This window comes from Strix aluco, chromosome 20 (genome assembly GCF_031877795.1).
Source record: "Strix aluco isolate bStrAlu1 chromosome 20, bStrAlu1.hap1, whole genome shotgun sequence".
Classification (NCBI taxonomy): Eukaryota; Metazoa; Chordata; class Aves; order Strigiformes; family Strigidae; genus Strix; species Strix aluco.
In genome coordinates, this window is record NC_133950.1 from 4,400,322 (window position 1) to 4,420,973 (window position 20,652).

Here is a 20,652-nt window from a genome sequence, read left to right on the forward strand (position 1 = left end):
AGTTGCGAGGAAGATACCTATGTGAACCTGAGGTCAGTGGAAGGAAGGAGGAGAAGGGGGGAAGGTGTGCTGGTGCAGAGAACCCCCTTGTATCCCGTGGTGAGAGGGCAGGGCCACCCTCTGCTACCCATAGAAATCACGGGTGGAGCAGAGGCCGACCTGTGGCCTGTAGAGGAGCCCACACCGGAGCAGGTGGCTGTGCTTGAAGGAGGCCGGGACTCTGTGGGGAGAAGCAGCTCCTGCTGTTGTAGTTCAGTGCTGGAGGACTGCAACATGCAAGGGTGACCCACGCTGAAACAGCCAGGGAACGGCTGTGGCCTGTGGGAGGGACTCATGTCAGAGAGGGTTCGTGGACTGTGTCCCATGAGAGGGGAACCACACTGGAGCAGGAGAAGTATGCGAGGAATGTGGTGTTGTTCCCACCAAGGAGGAAGAAGTGGCAGGACTGACCGCACCCCCATTCCCTACCCTCTGCACCGCTGGGGAGAAAGGAGGTAGAGGTATCAAGAGCAAACCTGAGCCCAGGAAGAAGAGAGGGGTGGGGTGAGGTCTTTTTAAGTTTAAGATGTGGTAATGCTTCTCACTGTCCTACTCTGTCTGTTAAGTGGTGGTGTTGTTAGCGTCCAAATTAAATTGATGTTCTTTTCTTTCTTCCCCTAATGAGTCTGTTGTCTGCCCCTGACCGCAATGGATGAGTCATCCCTCCCCATCCTTATCTCAATTCCTGAGCCTTTTGCTTTACTTTCTCCTTTCCAGCGCTGGGGGGGAAGGGGGAGTGAGGGGCTGTGTAGCACTCAGTTGCCCTCTCTTAACACTATTTCATTCACTTCTGCTGGTGATGAAAAAGCTGGGAACTAGAAAGCAGACAAAATTAAAACAACTGCCACAATTTTCATTCCCATATAAGCACCTTTTCACGCAGACATATTCTCCATGTCAGGACTCCCCTTAACTTCTTCCTACAGTGATAAATGGTTCAACTCCACAGAAGGAATCAAAAGCAGAGACAGAGTTTCACCTGCTCAATGGGAAAAGGTGGGGAGACTTGGGCTGATTCAGGAGACAGAGGTGACCACTCTTTCCCATCACCTACCCCTTTCATCTCAAGTTTATAAGTGACTAAATTAATACAGCACATCTCCTCAAACCTGTCTTCTTCAGCTTAAAGTGTGAAATAAAAAAAACATACAAAAGCATACCATCTGTGCAAGACAGCATAGAAAACTGAGTTTACAGGGATGGGACATAACACACACTCCCTTATATGTCTATCAACACACCAGCTTTGCAAATCTGCCCCAAATAAAAACAAAATTGACAACATGTTATGTCTGAGGCCAGCAGGGCTGCCTAAGCCTAGCATGTACTTGGCAGAGTTTGGATTGTTCTCTCCACTTTTAACAAACAACTCATTTATAAATGGAAAACTTGCTAACATTCAAGTATTCTGCTGTGTTCAAATGTCAGGAGGATTGTATTCAACGAAGTCTCCTGGAGGGATCAACTAATTGGCCATCAAATTCATAGAGATGAAGCTGTAGGTTGCTTTAAAATTAGCAGGACATGACACAGCCTTCTCACCATCCACAGTAGGGACAAACAGTGGTCTGGAACATTTTCTAGTTCCATTAACTCTTTACCAACACATAAAAATAACACTTTAAAGATGTTTATTTTTACAAGTTACATTAGGTGAAGAATATAGCTGAACAATATGGCTGAACACATATGGAATTGCTTAAGCAGCAGCTCCATTTTCTGTCCAAGAAGTCTGTAGACAAACACAATAAACTTAAGTTACACACATGACAACTCAATGTACTACACAAAAAAATCCCACAACAACAGAAAGACAGACAAAAAGTGTGTTTTCATAAAAACCAAAATTAATTTATTTTATAGGAGGAGCATCTGAGAGAGGAGGGAGTAACTGGAACAGACAAGTACAGAAATAGCAAAATACAATTAGAGTAAGGCACCAAAGACAAGACTTACCAAGTAAGATCGCATCTTCATTTAGCTAGTGTCGCGTCTTGGACAGTGATCAGTGGCCAATGCTTAAGGAAGGGAACTGGGCAGATATATCCCCCAACACATTCCCCAAGCCTGCAACAACTTATAGCTTAAGATTTCCACGTGCCAAGTCTTCTGTATTGGTATGAAATAGACTTTGTAGATCTTTCTTCCAAGAATATATCCAACCGCCTTCATGCAAACTCTCAGCACCAAAGTCTTGTTGCAACATTCATCAGGCAAAGAAGTATTTCTTTTTGTTTATTTTGCACTTCTTACTTCCATTTGATGTACCTACTTCTTGTTAGGGAATGAAAGAGAAATGTGGAACGATTGCTTATCTTCTGTCCCACTCACGCTTCTTTTCTTCAGGCCCAGACATTCTTCATTTGCAAGCTGTTCCATAATCTGTTACTGGGGGAGGCAGTACCTTGTTTAGCCACAGCTTTCTCACATGTACATTCTACATTTACTGACACCAAGTTTATCCTGCTCATTTATTTTCCAATCAAAGAGTATAAGGTAGGTACTTTTGCAGCTTTAGAGTTGACTATGCCAAAGTACTTAGAAATCACTCAGACTTTGTTATTTCTCTATTCATCGCCTTCCTCAGATCACCTGTGAGAGTGTTAAACAGCACAGGTCTCATAAAACTCCCCTGTCACTCTAGGTAACCACTCTCCATTATAACAATGATTACTGCTACACATTTTCCCACCTCTTAACCAGTCACTGGTTTACTAAAGACTGTTCTCTCTTATCCCCAGAAAGATCAGTTGTTTTAAGAAGCTGCAACAAAGGACCATGTCAGAAGCTGTCTGAAAATCTGAGGATACCATACACACTGGAACACCCTAATCCAGATGTCTGCTGAGCCTTTCAAGTCCTTGAAGATTCATCAAGTGCAACTTCCTTTTACAAAAGACATGTTGAGTCCTCCATATTCATATAAAATCATGCACCAGATAATTCTAATACATATTATTCTTTTGACTGTGCTGCACAATATAAAGCCAGATTTCTGTCTGCTGTTCCCCAAGCTCCCTGGAACTCTTTTGCAAGTTGGCATCGTATCAACCCTATCTGTTCTCTAATAGGCCTGAGGAGGTTTTAATTGAAAGGTTGCACACAAGTGTTAATAATTCAATAGTTTCGCCCCTGAATCACTCCTGGTCTATAATATCCTGGTCCCTGCAGCCAGTTATTGTTTACTGCATTGTTAAATTCTTCCATTAATAGTTGGGTTGGAGATGGGTTCTGGTACAGAAACTGTGAGGAACATAGATGCCCCAGAAATTCATTTGTTTCTTTCTGCTCAACCTTCTGCAAGTGATTCTTTCACACCCTAGTCTTCAAGGGTTTTTGCAAACTTTTAGACAAGCTTCTTATTCCCAACATATTTGGAAAAGAACTGTTACTTTTTATACTTTCTGAAAGCTGTTCCTCTAAGTTTTTGGCCTTTCAAAGTGTTTGTTCTTTTCTGTCTTCCTCACTTGGTCATGACTTCAGCTTTTGGAATGATGCCTCTGACTCTACAGCCTTTCTTCCCTGCTGGTTCACATCATAACTTTTCTCTCTCTCAAAGAGCTTTTGATAGGGCCGGGGCATTTGCTCTGCAGTATAGTGCCTTTAAATAATCTTCACACTACCTACAAACATTTCACCCTTTTCACTGCTCCTTTCAGTCTCTTTTTAACATGCTTCCTCATTCTGATGTACTTTCCAATTTGAAATAAAGTATCACTTCACTCAAGTTTTTGGCTTCGATTACTTCTGCAAGGATCTGTAAGTACAGTTGCGTTCACACTTACTGGCCACCGGCAGTAAAATTCGTACCAAGTTCTGCACAATTCCCAGGAGAAAGTCAAAAGCATCTTCCTCTCTCTGGATTCCCTGACCAGATGTTTCCCAAAGGTGTCATTCTTGATGCCTAAAAGGACTGGGGTGCCAGTTTTCTCCCATTGTGTTTCCTATTTTAAAGCTACATACTCTGTATTATTCTATACTTTCCCTATCTACAAGTTCCGAGAATATCTACCCCTAAGGATTCTGTTATTAATAGTTATTTTCCTGATTTGACATTTAGCTTTAAGCCACCACACTATTCCCCCATGAGTTTGAACTACTCTGTCATTTTTATGTAACCTATAACTTGGTACTAGAGTGTTCCAATTGATGTTTTCCTTCCATCAACTTCTTCATAGCACTATTCAACAGTCTCACATAAAAAACCAAACTCCTCGAGTCATCCACCTGATTTCTTACCATTTCAGAATCTGTCTAGAAATACATATACATTTGGTCCAATTTTCTTCTTTTTTTATGTTATGTCAATGCTGATCTAAGGCAAAAAACTGTCCGTCATATGATGAAAATTTTCAGTGACAAAGCAAACATGGTGGGTATAAGTTTTAGTGATAAAACAAAACAGTTGTGTTCAAGAAGAGCTGAGAAGTGTTGCTTGAATGATTATCTAAAATTCTTCCTTCAAGCATTTTAGTTTCTTCTGGACTTCTAAAGTTTTTCTGTTATTATTTGCCAACAAAAAGGGCTACAGATATGTAGGACAGGAAAAAAGATCCAGTAAGTGTATTTTCTACTACTCACTACAGACAAGAGACAAAACCTATATTAATTAAGCCAGCAATCCCAGGGGAAGGAGGGAAATCTTCTGGTGTCTTGATTTTGGGGTTAACTTGAATATATTTCAGAAACTTATATGAACATGACAGTGTACTTTGAAATTTTTCTGTATTTATCATAATTTCAATGTGTCCCTGGACCTGCATGCTAAAATACACATAAGAAGGGACCTGATCATCAGTGCTTCTTAAGTATATTAAAAGGAAAAATCAAAAAAAGAGCAATTTATCATACAGAGCTAGATGGAAGTCTAGAGGGGAAGAAACATCACTAGAGAAAGGCTGCATCTACTGGACTGAGTAACTTATTTAGATACTGAGAAAGAGAAGAGCAAAAGGTAGTTACAAACTGCTGTGGGATTTTGTTGCCTATCACCCAAAACCTGACACATGATAATCTGCCACTCCTGAAAAGCAGATAGTTGAGTTTATTTCTCAGATTGCCATGTTGAATTTTCCCTGTTCAATCTACAGAAAACATGAAAGTCATTACTCACTCTTCAAGAAAGGTAATTAGCATTTAGCTATTATTCATAAGTAGAGAGCAACTGTTTGCATTACTGCCGTTATGTTGTCCTTAGTAAATACATAAACATCAAGAAAGATGAATCCACAGGACAGAAACAGTTCTGCTCATCTCAAGAAATTAAAAATAATTGCTCTCTTTGGAAATTCAGCATTAAATGCATCACTGAATGAAACATTTCCTTTAGAACCTCGAAGACAAGCAACAAATTACAGGACCTTGCAAGCAGTTTATTTTCATTGCTCACTGAAAAATAACTATGACAGTTATTTAACCCGCACCCAACTCTTCCTGCTGGTGTTCATGTTGATGCTGATCATGTTTCACACCTCAAAATAGCATGTCAGTAAGAAAATAAACTATAACTGAAAACTTCTCATCAAGTATGATTTTGTTTTTCAAACACCTGTTATGCTAATAGTATTGACTTTTACCAAAGTATAAAATGAGCAAGGTAAAGAAATTGCTGAAAAACTGAATGCTGGACATAACGTTACAGACAACATTTTTAGGTCAAAGGCTAAATCCTCACAGAAGGAAAGACAAAGTTACTGGAGAGAGAACAAAAAGCATCAGCCGTAATATTACACACACTGGTTAAACGTGTCAGATGACTATACAGCGAGTTATGAAATAGAATTTAGGCATCAGCAAGTATTTAAGTGCTGTTGTTCACTCAGCTGAGCCCTCCGTTACTCCACCTCTGTTCCTGAAGCTGCAAAGTTATACAAAGACCTGCTTATCATACCTATCACTTGACAGAACGAAAATAAAGTGGAAGTGATTAATGTTTTCCAGTTATTACACTGTATTTCAAACCATATTTTAAGTTGTCTTGAGTAACAGCTACTACCTACTGCTCTAAGACACACCAAAGCAGCTGCAGAATCTGCCAGTTAGTTGTTCAGCATTGACTCATCCCTAGAAGAAAAACTATGGGCCCTGCAGTTACAATTTTTACAGGGTTTGAGAGTACAATATCCAGTAATGAGAACAAAAAAAGGCAGGATCCCAGGCAAGCCAGACCCACCACTTTCTATGGCCTTTGTTACTCAAAGCAGTAACAGTAATCCTAGGAGAGACTTTTTGTCACATCTGAGATGTAGCTGCACGTACAGTACACGAACCACACCACACACTCAGCACAGACTTCTCCTGTTAAGAATTTCAATTGTACGTTCAAAGTGTTTACATGTTAATTTACCATTTATAATCAAGCCTACAAGTAGAATAATAAATACCAAAGAAGACAAATTAACATAAAAATAAAGGAACATACAAGACACCGTGAGAACAGGTTTTAGGGGGAGGGGAAATGTTTACATCATCTTCCAGAATAAGTTGAAGGAATTCTCGATGCTCGGGACAATATGGCCCAAGGGAAATGGTAATGGGAGAGAAATAAATTCTTTCACCTCTGGGTTGAAATCCAAGTCAGGCTGGTAGTAGCCAAGAACCATTAGCTTAACATCTGCTAGCTGTTTGGTAACCCATGTGAAGTGAGTTATATTCCTTAGTGTCCACATCACAGCCTCACTAATTGGCACCACGTTGGCAATCTAAACAGAGAGGTTAAAGTCTGAACATACAGCAAGCATGAACTACAAGATTAGTCAACTTCAGTTTTGAGTACATATGTGATAAATTATACATTTGGTATATGTAACTCCATCTAATTACCCCACCATCCTGTTCTGCCCTCAGAATAAAATCGTAAATCCAAGCAAGCCAACAAACTGTCAGCATTCCCATGTCAAGCATACAGTTTCTGAATTAGTAAGACATTATTAAGTCCATTACTATTCAAAGTAACTTAAGCAACTGCTTAAATTTTAAGCAAAATACGTACAGCATAAAGTATGAGCTAAAGCATTTGGATAATAGGTACCAATATCCATAAAAATGGTACCTTTTTCTTAACTTCAGTTTTTAACTCATAAATGAAACACTCACTCAAAAGGCAGTAACGATATAGTCTTATAAATCCCAAATAACAAGGCTCTTTTCTCTTTGTCTTTCCTTCTTCTGCAGTTTCCCAACAAAGAGTGCAAAGGAACAAAGCTGACCCAAGAACAAGACCCATTAACTTTTAGAAAATGATCCTTTGTATTGCCCCATGCTAAAACATTTGTGTCTGAGGACAAAAAAGAAGTTATTATGTCTTAATAAATATCAATAAAAAAAATTGATTTTTCATATCATCTGAATCTGGCAGCATAAAAACCAGTCTAAACTATGAAGGAAGGAAACTCATGTTACAGTTTAGAAACTGTTCCTGATGTTTACACATGACTTCAGTTTAAAGAACTGCTTATGATGGGAACATGATGAAAGCTGCTGAGCATGAAGGGAGATATAAATGAAGCCAAAGAAGCATCTTTGCCAGAACTCTACCAGAAAACAGAATCACAAAGTTACCTTGGGAGGGACCTCTGGAGGTTTCCAATCCAATCAGCTGCTCAAAGAATGGCCAACTTCAAAGCTGGATGAGATTGCCCAAGGATATTTTAGATGAAAGCACCACATAGTACAATGCCCTGAAAAATCCACATATAGAAACTGCTCTTGCTAGGTGAATACCCCTTTCATTTACCACTGCTCTGGAAGGATTCAAGTTCTAAGCTGTTTTGAGAAATAATAATGGATAGCTGCCATTAAGAACAGTGATAAACTGAGAAAGAAACAAACCTAATCTAAATATCCAAGTTTTGGAGAATTTCACTTGGTAGAATGCAGACTTGAGGACAGGAGACTGTCTGAGAAGAAAGCTGGGAAAGTATAATCCTCCCAAGATCCATATTTTATCTTACATTGCAAAGGTATGCTCAGCCCTCATAAGAAAAATGCAGGCAGTGACAAAAGACCAGTCTGCAGGAAAACAAACCACCCCCCAGTAAGTCTGCATTCCACAGCCATGTTCAAAGGGATGGATTTGTTTTGTTCTAGTGCAAGAAACACTTGCAGAGTTAGCATCCAGAGAATTTGATAGCATCTAACTTGCCTTAAATAGTAGCAGTCTGCTTCTTTTAGCACAGGCTGCTAACCATCATCTGGCTTACCTGTCCTCTGACGAAGCCAAATCAGTTTAATTTCTACAAAAACATGCTGCCAGTTCCTAGCATCTGCACATGAGCTGCCAAGGACTTTTTGTTCTTTTTTCAAGAGCCTGGTGGACCAAGGGATCAGCCTTGATATATAGCGAGGCCACTCTTTCCTCAGAGCCACAATTACCACTACCAGGCCTGCTATCTGCTTCAGGCAGCAAGGATACAACCTTCTTTTTCCCAACACTGACTACTAAAGTCTCTAAGGTGGATCTTTTCTTACTCTCTTCTATAACTTTGAGAAGTAGAATAGGATCATGCCACATTTTTTAAATGCCAGACAAATTCCTTCTACTTGAAGACACGTTATTATTAGCTTCTTTTAAAATCACACCATTGCAAATAATTATATTGACACCTGTGCTGACATCTGAAAGCGAATTAAGGGAGACTGTGATGACTGCCTGGAGTCTAACACAAGCTGGAAGAAACCAGGCTAGCAGCAAAGACAGATATTGCAACTGTTCTGCCTTTGGCTGCATTCAGCCCACCAAGCAGCCAGTTCAGGATGTACTGAAGTAAATCTTCAGAACTAATTCATGATGCTGTTAGCTGTGTGCTGATGTCCAAAAAAAGGTTATAATCAAATGATGTAGTGAACTTGAGCAGCTCTGACATGCACTTCTGAACCCTCATGTAGGTATCCAGTAAGCATTGATAAATAAATGTTTTCTCACAAAACCCAAGTACAGAAATAACACCAAATTCATGAGTTTCCTGAGAGTAATTCCTCTCCATTTGGAAAACAGGAGGAGTCCAAGAAAGAAATCCTTCTCTGCAGGAGAGGGAGGCAGGAAGGAAGGAAATGTGAATTACATACACCTCTGGATAAGTCCCCCTTTAAGAAAAAGGAAGGAAATTAGAGTTAACTAAAAAGAGCATGTTTAGCATCACTGCACAAGCTGGGGAAAAAAAACCTAGGAAATCCTGGCTAAAGATAATGCTGCCTCCTCCTCTCACTTGAGCTGTCCACAATCATTGCGACAGGAAGAGGTGAAAGGTCCGTTTTTCACTCTTTCATTTGCAGCACCACTTTGAAGTTACCTACAAATCAGAGTCATTATTTGATGGTCACCTCTCCCCTATGTCATCCTACGCTTTTTTGTAAATAGGGTTGTTAAAAACATGTGTTTTCACTTTTTTTTTTTTAAATTAAAAAAGTATAAGTCATAACTGAGCAGAGACAAAGGCTCTGTTGATACAACATGTGGATTAAATCTGAAAGGAGAAAGAAAGCTGTTCTATTAAACTGACAATCCTGCACAGAGGGCTTATATCTAAATTGGTGTAATAAATCAATAGGAAAGATTTCTCTTTGGCTGAAACAACCTTGGCTGAAACAACCATTTGTTTAGGCATGGAACAAAAGCATTTTAAAATTGCTCTGGACACTGTACACAAAAGGGTTTTTTCAGTTTTGTTTTTTTTTTCTTTCTTTTGTGCATTATGTATATCCCCAAAGTTTTGCATTTGCTTTACTTAAAAATATTTACTTCTTGGCACTTAAACCTATGACAAGTCAGCCAGCTAGCACCACTAGGCTCTCAGCTAAACTGCTTCTACTGAAAAGGCAAAAAAAGGGGAAAAAAAAAAAAGAGAGAAAGAAAAGTTGCTTGCTCCATTTACATTATTGCATTAGGCAGAAGACTGCCCTAAATTTATGCTTTCCCCCATTATGTTCCTCTGCTGTATTTTTATAAACACACATACTACTTCTTCCCTTAAATTCTATTAGTAGTGGCTTTTTCACTTTTATTTAAGCAGGAAACACTCTCCAGTTGTTGCTACCTACCCATATCAGACAGCAATTTGTCCCACAACGTCTTCCAAGACCAACACAATAACGTGCCATATCAGACTGTCAATCTGGAGGTATGCTAACGGCAGGGAGGTGCTCAAGAAACTACAGACACAGTGCCATCCTCAAAATACTGCCCAGAAACATGCATTTGGTGTCCAGATCCCAAAAAGACAAGTTACTGCTGTTGCACAGTGAAAAATAAGGAGGATTTGGCAGAACATTGTAAGTACAACACTGATTGTAACTATAGATGGGACTAAGAACTGCAGCCGTCTTTTTTTAATAAAAATCAGATGGTACCTGGAACTGATTTCAGAGCTAAAGCAAAAATGACACTAGCATCTACTAATTACATCATGCCATTAAGATGGCATTGGCTAACCCATGCAAACATTTCACCACACAACTCCAGCTAGTCTTCAAAGAATGACAAAGACCAAAACATAAATCATCATAAAAAAACCCTTTCAATTCCACAGAAATGTTGTGTGAGAAAATATTTGTAGGAGATGCTACTCAACATTGGAAGAAAGTATTTCACAGAAGCATGTCGGAGCTTCTCTTCAGCACGTTCTGTAGATGTCACTGGCTGCTAGATTACTATTATTTTTTAGAACATCCAAACAATATGTGTGGTAAAAAACATGAGAGGGCATCTACATATGGGACAGAGTGTAACACTGAGCGGGAGAAGATTTTGGCTAAAGCCTCTGTCATTCAAAATGTCATTTCTAATGTCATTTACAGAAATCACAAGAGCTGAGCTTTTCAAAACCATTAAAAATACAATCCCCAGCCCCACAGATGAAAATGCTTTAGGCTCAGTAACTGGTTTTTTTCTACCAGGGAAGTCCTTACTTATTCCATTTCACCTTAAATTCCATTTGCCAGTCAGGCAAATAAAATTTTTCTCAGAAACTACAGCTGGTACAGCCACTCAGACTAAACCCCTGGTAATAAAGACGTGCCAGTCCCAGGTAGAACTAATACTTCCCAGTAAGGAGATGGGTCATTCAGCCACACAACTGGTTTCTGTTCACAGCTGCTACTGCCCTATTCTGTGACCTTGTTCAAATCCATCCCCATGCAACGCCTCTTCGCTCATCTTTGAGAGAGGCACACGAGCACCACCGATGAGTAGCTACACAGAACCCAGCTACTAGCAGCAATACTAACACAGAAGTGGGAATTCAGAGGCTAAGTAAAGCAATATATTGAAGCTGAGGTTTATACTATATAGGCACGGTTCCAGCATAGGAAACATGACTTCAGTTCTGCCAAGCCTACTCAGTGTAGGTATGATTCAGTGCTAATTGCTCAGAAAAACGTTTCAAGTTACACCGGTTTGGTATGCTGTTCTAAAAGCCAAACAAGGTATGTTTTGGATAAAGTTAAGATTATGTTTATGTTTACAGACAATCTGACTCCTGCATATAAAGAATGCTTCTCCTTGGACAAAAAACTAAAAGCATCAAGAAAAGTCAAAAGTAATGCAAATGATCTGGCTCTATAATCTTGCCAGAACAGAAGAAGCACCAAAGCAGTTGAGCAATAATCAAGGTCTTAAATTTGTTTTCCCTGACTCCTGCTTTGTTCAATATTTTAATTGTATTTTTAATTCTAAAACACTTCAGATTTCAAAGCACATTTATATACATTGATTAATTCTCCCAAGGTAAAAATCATTATCTTCTTTATTACAGAAGGAAAGTGAAAGAAGACACGATAAGCTGTTTGTCAAAGGCATAGAAGGAACTGATGTAAAGGCTGGAATTAAAACCTAATAGTTTCTGAAGCAATCTATTGCTTCTAAAGGATTTTTTTTTTTTTAAGATGATAACAACAGTACAAAAGAAGTTCCAAAATGGATATACATTTAGGATCAAGGCAGTTTATGGAATAAAGGTCATGAGAAAAGCAAGTTAATTTAAATTAATTAATCCACATTTGGAAAACTAAAGTGAATTATCTAACAGATTGTTGCTATGTTCCATATAGAGCACAAGCATTAAATCAGCCCGCAGTGTAGTCAATCTTGCCTTACATCATAAGATAGCAAAGTATACAGGGTAATCCATCTCAGGCTTCACACTTTCTACTCTGGAGCGGCAAATTACAGCTGCATCAGGATTTTTCTCTGAAGAGTATTTGGTGAATGCTGTCTGACAGCAGTCTCACCGTGTGTTATTCAAGAGTGCCCTCTAACGAAGCTGCAGCTGCATTTCAGAACACATACAAGGGAGATTAGAAAAACTGAGACTTTCCAGAAATTTCTCATTAAACACCAAGCTTTGTTTCCATTTGAACAAAATGGGAAAACAGATGATGTACACTAACTGCTGACTGCTCCCACACAAACATTTTATATTTCCTTGTATTACACAAGCCCTCATTGGTAAATATCTCAGTAGTCAGCAGTACTAAAGATAAAGACGGGAAAATTCACAGTTCTCCCATTCTGAGAGAAGAAAGGACACTGAATCCGATGGGCTCCCAGGGCAGTTAACCCAGTACAACTTTTTAAGATAAACAGGGTTCTACACAATCTACTTCTGTAAGGAAGCGCTGGGTAACTTTTCAACATAGGATGTAGTCAAATTAATCTTTACAAAAATCAGTGAATATCGTGAATGAAGTTCACAAATCAAAATGGAATCCTCATAAATCTATTTCCTTATATACCGCTGTACCATAAAATATCGATTATTTGAAAGGATGTCTTCATCTAAGAGTGGTCACATACTACAGTGATGAAACAGTATTTGCTACAAGTTTGTACGATTGGTACTTGTTTGATTGTGAAGTGCCCTTTCACCTACCTACACAAACTAAGAAAACAGCCTGCAGACAGAAGATGTTTATATGACTTTTCGAAACAAACTCCACATAGAAAAGCTGATACTGGTCCTCAGAACAGAAATTAATTTTCATAATCTCGATGTCAAATTGTCAGAATATGACTGTTTCACTTAAAGATCTACCTATAAATAGGCAATAAGGGCACAGCTTCGCAGTGTGGGATCAGAACTGTCACAGCAGCCTGTGCAGTTGCTGCCGCCTCCCTCCCACCCACCCTGTCCTGCACCAAGGCACCCCACTCCATCGTCCCCCAAACACCCAAGCTATGAGCACAAGGTGAAAGAGTAATCAAAGTAGAAAATGATCCTTTTCTAAACTCGGGCAAGACAGACTAGAAACAGGTCCGAATTCCTTAAGCTGTACTGCCCCCATCCTGCCAAATGTGGAGTTTGCCCCCATATTGTCAAATGCCTTTGAACCGGCCGGGTCCAGAGACCCAGCACACTCACCCCCAGGAGGACGGTGAAGGTGTTATCTGCCGAGTGATGTCTGGGGAATTCCGCTGCCACCACAGAGCTGCAAGGAAGCAAACAGGCCTGTAAACATGCAGAGCTTTTTGTACACAGCACCTAAGCCCCACTGATGTGAATTTAAGCACCTGCTTAAGTGCTGTTTTGGAACGACAGAGATTGGTAGCCATCAAATGTTTTCTTTACATCCATGCCAACATTTTTTTGCTTCTTGCTAAACATCTTCACTGTAATGTTAAGATCATGTGGCGAAGAGTCACAAAAGACTAACAAGAACACCACACCAATGTCGTAAAACATTCAGACAACCATTGTCCTAACCCACACAGGTTATCCACTTTAACAAACACAACATCATCAGGAAACCTCCACTCCCATCCATCCGAATGACCCAGTGGCAACCACTGCTTACAAAACAAAAACTAAACAATAATGCTTTCAACTACATGGCTAATAAAAACCTGCTCTGCACAGTCTGAAACAGCAGCTATTTAACCTATAAAGCAAAATTGCACTCCCCTTCTCAAAAAGCCAAACCCGTTTCCATTTTGGTTTTAACAGTAGGAGATTTAAGTCCCCAAGAAATATTTACCAAAAATTTACAGGCAATTGTATAACCTAAGAAAACACACGTGGAGCAGTTTTATACAGCAAGTATGTCCCAAGCAGCGCGAAGTTCCTCCTGTGCTCTCTCTCACATTTTCAAACATTCCTCACAGCACAGCTATGTTCCAGACAACTTTTTTCCTGACATAACAGCTCATTCCTTGAAGAGGTTCAGGCACAGTTTGACATTAAAAAGATCAGCAGCGGATAGACAGTGTCCTGGATATTTTGAAAAAGAGCGTTTTCTCTCATGAACATGTAGCCCAAACAAGGCTCAATGAATCTGTGTGAAAAACAAAAATGATCCTAAAGTGCCTTTTGTACCACACAGCAGAAAGTTTCAGCACAGAACAAAAAATGTGGAAAAACATAAGAGCAAAAAACCCTCTGAAATTAGTAACTGAACCGCACAGCTATGTGCATAGCTATAAGGGCAACCCCTGGCATTGTAAAATATTCTGCTTTTTGAAGGCGACATGAGCAACAGTCAAGAATAAATTGTATTGTATGGGTACAGCTAGCCATAAAATGAGAAAAAAACAGCATTATTTTAATCAGAAAAGAACAGTCTAAAAGGACAGCAGCCACACATTTAGACTTAAGATGAAGTGTGACCATGTCCTTGGCAGAGCTGGAGATGTAATAAAGAGGAATTTAATTAAATGCATGAAATACAGGTAGAGCTAGAGGCTCTTCTGCTCCAGCTTGGTAATGTATAACAAGAATCACGGTCATACCAAGCTTAGCAACGTGAACTTAGTAAAATGCACAGGACTCCGATCTCACCTATACTGATACAAACCTGCAGCTGTGCTTCCATGAACAGACACAGTAATGGTTAATACTGAAGCACTGAGCAGAGAATCTGCCCTCTATACTATGACACTAAAAAGTGGTTTTGACATCATTTTTTATTTAGATAGCTACCCTCAGCAGTGGCAGGTAAGGCCTGTAGGAACAGCAGCTCCCAGCTCTGTATCAAGATGCCAACATCAAGCACACCTTATATATTAGTGTCAAAACTGGTTCTAGTGCTGTTGCTGCTCAAATGTTTATACAACATAAATGAGAGCTTTACTTCCCTTGCTTAATTCTTCCATTATTTATATCTACTTTCTCTTCATTAGCAATTTCCTTCTCCTTGAAGATGCACAGTGCTGCAACTTGAAGTACAGGGAACACACAACTTTGTGCCAGTAGGATATGTTGGTCAGAGAAAGAAGAGGGCTCTCAATGGGACAGAAGTTGAAGGATTTTTAGCTGCTTCTGGTCTGACTGAATTCCAAAACACTTTAACCTTTCTTTAGCTTCATCAGCCCACCTATTTCTTATAAAAGACACTTGAAAGAGGATTATTCTATAAGAATTAGTAACACATGATACTTTTTTCTTCTACAGAAGTATCTTTAACAATACCAATTGCCTTAACACTCAAACAGGGCTGCTTCTACTCAGAGCCAACACCAAGGACTATGCCCAGAGCATCATTCCAAGCAAGTGGCAAAGCTGAGACAAAAGAAGTTGTTAATTATGTAAGCAGGGTTTTCTTGTTTGATTTTTATCTGCAAACCATAAAGCATTATTTGCCCCAATTCATCCAGCAGGTAGTTAGCACAGCTGGGAAAGGGTATCCTCCTGATCTCGAACAGCTGGACAAGACTTTCACCTTCCAGGCCCAAGTTAATGGCATTTGGTCACATTGCAACACCAAACCTTGATGAGGATTCACAAAAGAAATAAGACTTTTATCCTCTGGGAAAACAGCTTTCCAGACTTCTCTTCTGATAGAAATCTAACTGGAGTTTCTCTTCAGCACTCCCTTATCCCACGCATACACACTCCCCTCTTTCATTTTTCCCACAAGAATTTTTCAGACTTTTATCACTGTCATCTACCATACTTCTTCCCACACTATATTAGTTTATTACACATTACTTCAATTAAAAAATGAAAATGTGAAACAGCAAGATGTTCAGCACTTAGTGTATCTCCTATTTCTGTTAATATAATTCAATTCCTCTCACACACTACTCAGTTCCCCTATGGCCATCCCTCACTCCAGTGCACCTGATTACAAAGAGCAGCTGTTTGAGGAGGCTGTCATAGCATCGAGCATCCTCAGAGAGTTACAAAAAAAAAAAAAAAAAAAGAATTTTTATTTTAAAGGCACTGGCATACAACACAAGCTCAGTAATTAGCTTTTGAATCAAATTATTAAAACTTGGTTCAGGAGAAAATTCTTAATTCCAATACAGTGTCTCTGTCAAACTGTTTCTTAGTTTGCCCAGAGGTGGCCTGTGCCCTCATTCCCTCTCCTCTCAGGCTACATCACTTCACACACCAGCAAGTTATTTAAGGCAAGTTTGGGTAAAATTATTAACAGGAGCTTCGGTTGTCAAAGAGTATAAATGCACAGACCTGCTCTTCTTGCTGTTCTTACCACTGTGAACAGATGTCTCTACCTCTGCATTAAGATCCCAGCTATAAGGTCACAGTTTCCTTACAGAGCAGAACAGAGAACTCGCACTGAGTGTGTTTACAGGGACCACTCGCTTCTGCCTGTCACCTCTCTCCAAGCTGCCTTTGGAGCACAACAGAAATTACACTTGTTTCAGCTTTGCCAATTCCTGTTTGCCAGGGCTTACATTAAGGACCAACACTACTTTGTGTCACTGGAAAAAGAGCAATCTCAAGTGTTGCAGTTCAGCCCACCCGAACCTCCACACGTGCCCTGTGCACTGCACATCTGTCTGATGCAGTTTCTCACACAAGCAGCACATTCAACTCGTCCAACAAAGAGAGGTGAGAAAAGTTTGCTGCAACTGCTGAACTGTAAGCACTAACAAAACCTTGTGCAGGTGAGTGTTATGATTTCTAATAGACACCATTATTCTCTTAAAAACTCCAAACAGAGGTTTCCTAATGGACCATTTACATTCCCAAATACTCATTTTGCTCGTTCTACTCCACATGCTAAAATTTGATTATTCCTGTTCTATTGCTTGCACATACAGTGAGAAAAAAAGATGGAACCAGAAGTCATGGCTATTAGTGACACCTGTGTCAAAAAGCTGACACACAGCCATGGACAGGTGCCTGTTTCCAGGGAAGCAGCAAGCCCTTGGAGCACACCAAAATGGACAGTGCTACAGAAGAGGCAGAGTTTCACTATTCACAGCAGCACAGGGAGACTTATTTATTTATTCTAATTAAAGAGTCATGATTTCAGAGTAATCAGATCCTCTAGTTGACCCCATCATCCAATACCCTTTCATAAAACCTACTAATTCAAAAGCATTCTCGTCCTAGTGAAACAATACATTGAGACAGATAGATCCCAAAATCCCTTTACGAGAACCTGATGAGATAAAAACAGTCGACAGCAGAAAGTCCCAGCATGAAAACTATTCTCTTGCGGAGGGTGAAAAACTTGTATGATGCCTTAAGAGGCCGACTTGGCTGAAAACCCCCTTTCTGACCTCAAATCTGGATCAGGCTGCCAACACATGGGGAAGACACAGTGAACGAGGGGGGGTTCTCTGAACTAGTATAGCACACCCATTTGCCCAACTCTGCTCTCTGTGGCCAAACTCTGATGATTTAAAGAACAGTGGAGGAAGAAACACTTAATCTAACTTTCCTCTGTAAGAACAACATGCGGAATTCCCCCTTGAAGCAGAGGTTCATCCAAAAGCATAAGATTGCTTAAACCTGTCTTAATTTAGAACTACAGCCCTTTAAGCAACATTAAAAAAAAAAAAAAAAATTCCCTGCTATTTCTGCAGCCAGGCAGCCTAAGGAGTACAGAGTCCCAGAAGGTGACTGATAATATCACCGATTTCCCCCAAACCACACGGGCATCCTTGCACCAGCAAGTTGCCCCAGATTTCAGGTTTAATCCCATCTTCAAAATTGTTATCATTTCAGTTTAAGAGCTTCAAATAATGGCAAGCCTTTAACCTCTGCCATAAACTATTCCTGTAATTAACCTACACCACTACTAGGAAATTGTGTCATATTTAGAAGAATTTGTGTAGCTTTGACTTTCAGTTACTGGATCTCATTATGCCTTTGTTGGAAAGACTGGAAATATTCAGCTATCAGATAACTTTCCCATAGGCCTGGATTTCCACAGAGTGGCTGAGTCACTTCTTTGCCCTCTTCTCTTGGCTGTGCCTGAATAAACTGAGTTCACTAAGTCTGTTGTATGGCTTGCTTTCCAGAACCAGAGCATTTTTGTGGCCACCTCTGGACTCTCCAGTATTTTTGTATCTTACTTAAGAACTACTGTAACTGATTATGTTCCAGCAGCCCATTCTAACAACACCATGTGCACACACATGGTCACTCCAACTCGATTCTCTTTAGGAAAAAAAAAAAAGACCAACAAATCAACTGTTCCCACAACAGTGAAGTTCAAATTGCAGCACTGATGCAACTAAATCCTGCAAGTCACTCTCTGCCACCTCTGTGTTTGTGGTAGGAAGCTACCGTGGTTTCTAGACTTTACACAGTCTGTTTCATTATAGTAAGATCCTTCTCCCACTTGGAAACAGGCAGGTCCAGGCTACAGCAGTAACATCTTGTCACTGATCACCTCACCTATCTGTCATCAGTAAACATTAACAGCAAAGGTTATAAACCTTTTGGATAATTTAAGTCAGATTTGAACAAAGAACTAGTAAGCGGAAGAGCTGACTGGAAACAGCCCACTCATTTACATCTTCCAGTTAACAATCCAGATGCAGGATTTATTCCGAAACTCATTCTTAAATGTTGCCTTGCAACACCACCTTTGTTTAACTAAATTGTCAGGTCACGCTTAGAGCCAAATTCCTCAGAGAATTTCAAGTATGTGATCCTAAGTATATCATCAGTTGACTTAATCAGATCTTGAAACCCCCTTTCACGAAGAAACACCAGAGGAAAGAAGGGAATCTCTTTTTTAAGCATATGTTGGTTAGCCTTTAATCTCTACATTCACTTTATTTGTAGTATCTAATTATTTACAAAGTTTCACTCATTTTATTTTATTCCTGCTACTGACATCGGGTTAACAAACTTGCTTTTTTTGTTTTCCTGAAACACATTTAATCTTTCCATATGTGTGGACAATATTCATGGTACTTCCAATCCCACTTTCTTCCCCTTTTTCCAAAACATTTAAAAATTGGTGACAGGGAACTCAACCAATTTGTTTAAAACTAAGCTGTTGGAAAACACAACACTTCCACCGTTGCTTATAACAGGACTGCCATAGATTCCTTCGGCTTCCATTGATAACTTGTAATTAATTCACTCAAATTATCTGTAAACCATGTAATTACGCACGGTAGCTATGAAAAGGCTGTAAAGTCTATAATTATCTGTAATTATGAACTTGCAATTTGCACTCACTGTCCTCCTCTTCCCCGCACACACAGGTTTAGCACCCCTTCCCCAGCCTTTCACTCGCCGGCCCCGGCTGCCTGCGCGCCCCGAGCAGCTCCCGCCCGCCGCAGCCCCCCCCGGAGGGGCGAGTAGCCCCCCCAGAGGGGCGAGCAGCCCCCCCCGCCGGTGCCACCCCACCGCGCGGCCCCTCAGGGCCAGGAAGCAGCGAGGCGCCGGCCGACCCCACCGTACCTCAGGCGGGGCCCCTCGGCCAGGAGCTGCCGGCACCTCTGGCCGAAGCCCGAGAGCCCGGAGGGGCCGTTTCAAGCCCCGGCACTGAGGGGCCCGCCGGCTGTGCGCGGGGGCTACCGTCAATACCGGCACACGCGCACCCCCCGCTACCGTATCGGCGCCCCGCGCGCAGCTCCCCCCCAGGGAGGCCGAGAGACGCTTCATGGCTTTATTTCGGCTGCGAAGTGCGTACACCCGGAGCGGCCCCGCCGCCCCCCCGCCCGCCCCGCTCGCCGCTCCTCTCGGGCTTCCGAGGCTCAAAGTCCGCCGCGCCCGGCTCCTCCGCACGCGACCGGGCTGCGCGGGGAAGCGGGCCCGGCGGCGGCGCGGCCCCACCGCGGCTCTGGGCCCCCGCGGAGCCGCAGCCCGGCCCGGAGCTCCCCGGTGCGGCCGTCGGCTGCGGCCACTCACCTGGCGCCCACCCGGAAGCGGCGACGGGAACTCCGGAGTCCGCCGCTCAAAACCTTCCCCGTCGCGCCCGCTCCTCCGCTCCACGCGACAAACCCACCCGGCCCCGGAACCTGCGGTGCGCAGCCCCACGCCCGCACCGGGCCGCTTTTCCCAGGGCACCGGCGCGCGGTGCCTGCAGGGGGCGCTGTCGCCCGTAGCAACGCTGCGAGCGCGCGAGGGGCGGGGCCCAGCCCCGGTACCGTATTTCCCAGAGCGCGGCGGCGCCCGTATTCCTATCGTGCTTACTGTAGTTAACGCGCGCTGCTACATGGCTGTGAAAATATTTAATTAAAAAGCGCCAAAGCCCGCACGATGGGCTGTGCCAGCCCCGGCCGCTCACTACGCTGCCACCGGCTTTTTTCTGGAGGTTTGTCCGTTGCCCGCCACCGCCCCCTCAGCTCCCGCTCCGCTCGTCTCCCTCCCCCGGGCTCGCCGGCTGCCCCGGGCGGGCCGGTGCCCCCTGGTGGGCCGCGGGCGGCGTCCCCGCCTCACAGACCCGCGGCCGGCGGGGGAAGGCGGG

The 20,652-nt window shown here is 41.8% G+C and overlaps 1 protein-coding gene across 13 annotated transcripts in view; it reads right to left on the reverse strand.

Moving 5' to 3' along the window:
* Positions 1 to 20,188, reverse strand: part of EXD3 (exonuclease 3'-5' domain containing 3) — a 301,765-nt gene extending 281,577 nt beyond the window's left edge. For all 13 annotated transcript variants that reach the window (XM_074846186.1, XM_074846185.1, XM_074846189.1 and 10 more), the window contains exons 1-2: positions 20,094 to 20,188; positions 13,395 to 13,461 (exon numbers count right to left, since the gene is read on the reverse strand). The gene's annotated coding sequence lies outside the window, so the exon portion shown is untranslated. The remainder of the gene's footprint in view (positions 1 to 13,394; positions 13,462 to 20,093) is intronic.
* Between the last annotated feature and the right edge of the window lie 464 nt (positions 20,189 to 20,652).